Source organism: Taudactylus pleione, unplaced genomic scaffold (assembly GCF_031769625.1).
Source record: "Taudactylus pleione unplaced genomic scaffold, aTauple2 ptg000099l, whole genome shotgun sequence".
Taxonomy (NCBI): Eukaryota; Metazoa; Chordata; class Amphibia; order Anura; family Myobatrachidae; genus Taudactylus; species Taudactylus pleione.
Window position 1 is genome coordinate 837,946 of NW_028284501.1, and position 6,089 is coordinate 844,034.

Sequence of the window (6,089 nt, forward strand, 5' to 3'; positions counted from 1 at the left end):
CGTGAAACACCTCCTCAAGTAGATGCGTTTGTTTTTTTGGGAGAAACGATGCTCCCTGTGCCGGGTGCTACATTATTTAAGGACTCTTCTGCTCGCAAGTTGGAAGCAACACTGCGATCCATTTACACTGCAGCGGTAGCCCAACTTAGGCCTACGCTTGTTAGCGCCTGAGTAAACATGCTGTAACTTGCTGGGCGGGCCAGTTGATACGCCCCCTATCTGGGGGCCATATATTAAATGGATTTTTAGAATAGGATCTCGGCCTTTTGGCTAAGATCAAGTGTAGTTTCTGTTCTTATCAGTTTAATATTTGAGAGCTTGCTCTGTCCATTCCACAAAAACTTGGACTTCCAGAGCAGAGTTACGACTAGCAGAACTCTCCGTGAGTCAGCAGTTTTCCTGACCAGGGTTTCCTGAGATGTTAGTGCTCGTATGTCTGCTTCTGTTATTTTTGCCGCAGAATTCTCTGCTTGTGCTCTTGGCAGGCGGAAGCAGAATTCAACAAGAGGATGTAGCTCAGTGGTAGAGCGCATGCTTTGCATGTATGAATCGGGCTGTTGAGGGTCTATGGTCACAGGTGATATACTTTTTGGTCCAGAACTGGACAGATGGATATCCCAAGAGGGGATAAGTCTTCTTTCCTCCCTTCGACTGCTCCGTTACCCAGGAGGACTTACACTGGTCCCTCATTTCATTCCTTTCATGCATAGCCCTTTAGTTAAAGGACCAGAGGTACCCCCTCGCACATTAGGAGTGGCAGAGGTAGAGGTCGCCCACATACAGTTGCACATCGACAGGATCAGAAACCAGTCGACCAACAGTTGGCTTGACTGTCTCCCATCCCACCTGGGATCTCCTGCGGTGGGACCTCGCTTACAGACTTTTCAACAAGCTTGGAACCAGACCTCTTCAGATCCGTGGATTCGCAAGCTGCTTTCCGCGCAGTTCCAAATAGATATCGAGGTTTCTCCTCCACATCGATATTTCTCTACGAGTCTGCCGGTGTCCAGGGACAAGGCCAGGGTTCTGCAGGAAGCAATTCAGTCTCTGCATGAATCGGCAGTGCTAGTTTCCAGTTACGTTGCAGGCAGGCCCCTGTTAAACCTAAAGTCTCCTGACCAGTATCTGAAGCTGTATCATTTCACTATGGAGTCGCTTCAGCCTGTCATTGCGAGAGTGAATCTGGTGGAGTTCCTCATTTCTCTGTATATAAACACATCTCCATGCCCCAAATTGGGAACTGCATCAGGCTTTACTGCATTTTGCGATTTGGCATACTCACCATTGCCATTTGGGTTATCCTAGCCTCCCCGTGTTTTCACTAGAATGTCTGTCATGACGACCAGTTAATCAAGACTCCATCGGAATCTATTCTCTTGGACCATGTCTCACTGACATAATCAATTTAAAAAAAAAAAAACAATCTGAGTCCGTCCCAGAGACTCCAGTTCTGGGGATATTACAGAGGATTTTCCTTCCGGAAGACAGGGCCCGGGATATCCGGTTGCTCTTTCAGCTAGTCCTCAGACCAAAGAGGGTGTCCTTGCTTCTTGGTCTTCGTCTCTTCGGGAAGATGGTAACTGCTTTTAAGGCACTACAATTCGGACGATTCCACTACCAGGTGTTCCAGCTGGCCCTGCTAACACAAGGGTCAGGGTCTCACCTGCATCTAAATTAGTGGGATTGGATAATCGTGACAATGCCAACCTCCGAGGAGGGGGCGCTGTTGTCCTCGACTATCACTTTCAGGGAAGGTGGTCCCTACAGAAAAGACGGTGGCCCATAAATTTGTTGGAACATGCTCTGCTAGAAGCGGCGCAGTTTCTAAGGTCTCTCCCGGTACGAGTTCTGTCAGACAATGCGACGGCCGTTGCTTACATCTACCACCGGGACCGGCACTCGAAGTCGCATGACTATGCGAGAAGTATCTCAGATTCTCTAGTGGGCCGAAAGTCAGTCAGTAATCCTGTCGGCAATATTCATCCCGGGTGTGGACAACTGGGAAGCAGATTACCTAAGTCGCCAGGATGACCATCCCGCGGAATGAGTTGCATGCACTGGGGTGGTCAGGCGGACCTCATGGCATCTCGATCAAACATCAGCGACCAATATATGTGTCAAGAACTCTGGATCCGCAGGCACAGGCTGTCGAAGCCCTAACTGTTCCATGGACCTACGACATGGTTTACCTGTTTCCTCCGATTCCACTAATTCCTCATCTACTAAAACGAATAAAACACGAGTCGGACTTAGTCATTCTCGTGGCACGGAACTGGCCTCAGAGTAGTTGGTTCTTCAGTCCTTCTTGGCAGTTGATCCGGGCCTCTTCCTCCCTGTCCGGACCTTCTGCAGCAGGGTCCTTTGGTCCACCCCAACTTAGCGCAACTGCGTGTAACGGGGTGGTTCTTGAATCCGATATATTTAGACGGCCATCAGACTCTGTTATTCCTACCATTCTTCGCACCAGGAAGCAGGTTTCGGCTGCGCATTATCATCGCATCGGGCGCTCTTCTATCATTTGGTGTTACAGTCTAGGCCTACCGTCAAGGAAGTTTCGTTATCCTGTTTTTGCTTCTCTCCAAACGGGATTAGATTCTGGTCTTTACCTAGGATCATTAAAAGTGAATATATCTGCTTTTTATATTTTCTTTCAATGCAGGATTGGCCCTCCTACCGGCGACGCTGACATTATTCAAGGGGTGTTGCGGGTGCAGCCTCCTTTTGTACCACCGATGGCTCCCTGAGACTTCTACTTGGTACTTTTGTCTGTTTAGTTTTCCATGTAAGAACCTCTTTAGCGGTTGATGTTAAGTATTTGTCTTGGAAGACTGTCCTCCTCCGGGCCTTGGCTACGGCTCGGTAGGTGGGGCTTGTGTTTCATGATGATAGGGCGGAGCTCAGAACGCAAGTTACTTTCCTTGCTGCGGTTGTGTCAGCTTTCCACATAGATCAGCCTATTGTGGTGCCTTCTTTGGTAGGGGACTCCGGTGTTCCTTATACCCTGGATGGGGTTCGAGCTCTCCGCCTCTATGATTGCTTGGATGGCGTCCTTACGCTAGTCTGTGTTTTTTTTTTTTTTGTCCTCTATGAGGCTGTTCGGAAGGGTTGGCCAGCATCCAAACAGGGTAGGCACGTTGGCTTAGACTGACAATCCGTTTAGCTCATCTCAACTATGATCGTCAGTCTCCTATGTCCTTGTCTGTTCATTCCTCACGTACTGTGGGTACGTCATGGACGGCACGTAGGGGTGCCTCGACTTTACTTTTGGGCCATGTGACCACTTGGTCATTGGTGCTCACTTCTGTGAAGTTTTTATCGATTTGATACATTTGCGGCCCCAGCATCATGCTTTGCCGCATTGTTTTGCAGGTTCCTCTGAGCGCTCCCGCCCGTGGGGAAAACTTTGGAACGTCCCCAGCGTAAGCAACTCCAGTGTCCCCTAGTGGATGAAAGAGAAAATGGGATTTTGGTACTTACCGGTAAATCCTTTTCTCTGATTCCACGGGGGACACTGGACGCCCACATCAGCGCTCTTTGCCTGCCTGTTCAGTTTGTTCCATATGTTGTATGGTTTTGTTGTTGTGTGATATTGTCTTCCTTTCATTCCTGTTGTTCTCCATCTCCTCTCGGTCTTCATTTTCTAAACTGAGGGCTGGTGGGGAATAGAGGGGGAGGAGCTTCACACTTCTTAATTATTTAAAGTGCCGGCTCCAGCTAACCACGCCTCTATACCCCAGCGTAGGCAACTCCAGTGCCCCCTGTGGAATCAGATAAAAGGATTTACCGGTAAGTACCAAAATCCCATTTTTCTAAAATATGAGATGGGATATCATCCTGTTAGGAATGTAGCAGAGAACTAGGGGAATAGGGATGAAACAATGCTATATGTAGAGATTTATCTGTGTAATGATTGCTTTCCAGCAGCCAGTCACTAATATATCTGAAAAATATCGACATGGAGTATGCACTAATATCTGGGAGACCGAGGCCTCCTTTGCGGCGTGTTGTTTTGATTTTGGCCTTAGCAATTCGAGGTCTTTTGCCCTGCCAAGTAAACCGTGGGATAGAGCATGTCAATTGTTTTATATCTTTTTTAGAAATACTAATTGGAAGCATTTGAATGCAATAAAATATTTTGGGGAATATTATACTTTTAAGTACTGCCAGGCGTCCTAGTAGCGAAAGAGGGAGAGATTTCCAAGCGTCTAATAAGCTTGTAATTTTAGCGATGACCGGTGTGAAGTTAGCCTCATAGAGGTTGGTTAAATTAGATGTAATGTTAATACCCAAATAGGTAAGGGTAGAGGAAATTTCTGTGAGAAACTGTGATATTGGTGGGGGCTTGAAATATTCAGCTGTTCCAATGATAGGGAGAATCTCAGATTTATCCAAATTGACCTTATACCCTGAGAATGATCCAAAAGTTGAAATAATATCCATCACAATTGGAAGTGAATCAGAATGGTTTGAGAGAAACAAAATCATATCGTCTGCAAATAGTGCGAGTTTTAAAGGGACATTGCCAACTGAGATTCCCTCCACCAGCGGAGAGCTACGAAGCGCTATAGCCAGAGGTTCTATTGCGACTGCGAAAAGGAGGGGGGAGAGAGGACAACCTTGCCTTGTACCTCTTTTTATCTCAAACGAGGAGGATAAGAAGTTATTGCATGACACTTGAGAAAGTGGATTAGTATATAAGGTTTGTAGGATATCTATGAAGACAGTGGGAAATCCAAATTTAATCAGAGTTGAGAAAAGGTGTTTCCATATAACAAGGTCAAATGCCTTTTCTGCGTCAAATGAAACTATCATACATGGGGAAGAGGACTTATTAGAGTGTTGTATAGCAGACAAGACCCTTCAAACATTAACCACCGAGTGTCTTTTCCTAGAATAAAGTCGGTCTGGTCGGTATGTATAATCTGTGGCAAAATAAATTGTAAACGGTCCACGTAGATTTTAGTCAATATCTTATAGTCTAGGTTGAGTAACGAGATAGGTCTGTAGGAGCCGGGGAGAGGTTTTGCTAGTATTTAAGTATTTGATAAATAAGCTCCTTAGTTGATATATGCTCCCCTTTATGGAGTAATGTGTAGCTTTATTGCGAAGTGCAACTTCCAAAGCAATGAGACATTTGGAAATAAAGCCTGCTGAATATGTTGGAATCTACAGTATATCAGGGCGACATTTAGAGTGACAATTCTTTTATGAAAATTATAATTTTATTGTACACGTGGCAGTTTCCAATCATAATAATAAACACATATAAAAATCCATTGTGCATAATACTTGGTTATATGTTAATTATTCATGGAGAATATTTGACCGTAACAATTTACAGTACTATTGCGTCACACTGTAGTGGTTCTGTTTCTGACATACTCTGTATATTAATCATTGTGGTTCCATTGGTCAACACTTTCTGAAGTATCTTTATTACAATACTAGCTGGGATACCTGGCATTGCCCGGGCTGAAGAATGGACCTTGAAGTACATCTGCAGCCTTCGTTTTTTACATTTTAGACCAACATTGGACAGCATGACATATGAAAATGTGCTTGGAGGATATTAATAACTGTCAGTACAGGTGCAGTGTGACAGTTGAACCTCTGACTCACTGCTCTTCTGTTGCAGCTCTGCCTACATATCAGCCTGTGCCTTCAGATCAATGCAGTTTTAGACACTGGAAGACATCCTGAACAAATTTCAAATCAGAGACTCCATGGCCTACTTGGTGGGTACCATGTAGATCTCCATGGCTCTGACGACCTTCAATCATAGCCAAAAACCTAATCCTGGTCAAACTACACCGCCATGCCAAATGTGGTGAAGCTAGGTACAAAACTCTGGCCGTGCATAAAGGATTAAAAGACACACACACACTCCTCGCTTATTATATAAATATTAGCAACAAACAATTGTAATCCAGCTGCTGTGGAACTATACATTCCAGCATGCCCTACCCCATTTATGCTGTTGTGGCTTGCTAAAACTGTGACGGCATGCTGGGATGTGTAGTTTCACCATAGCACAATACCCCTGGTCTATGTAGTGTAAGCATGAAGTATTTTCTGATAATCAAATTATA

The 6,089-nt window shown here is 45.2% G+C and overlaps 1 pseudogene; it reads left to right on the forward strand.

Moving 5' to 3' along the window:
- Positions 1-250: 250 nt before the first annotated feature.
- On the forward strand, positions 251-381 carry LOC148526395 (U2 spliceosomal RNA; annotated as a pseudogene).
- Positions 382-6,089: the final 5,708 nt, after the last annotated feature.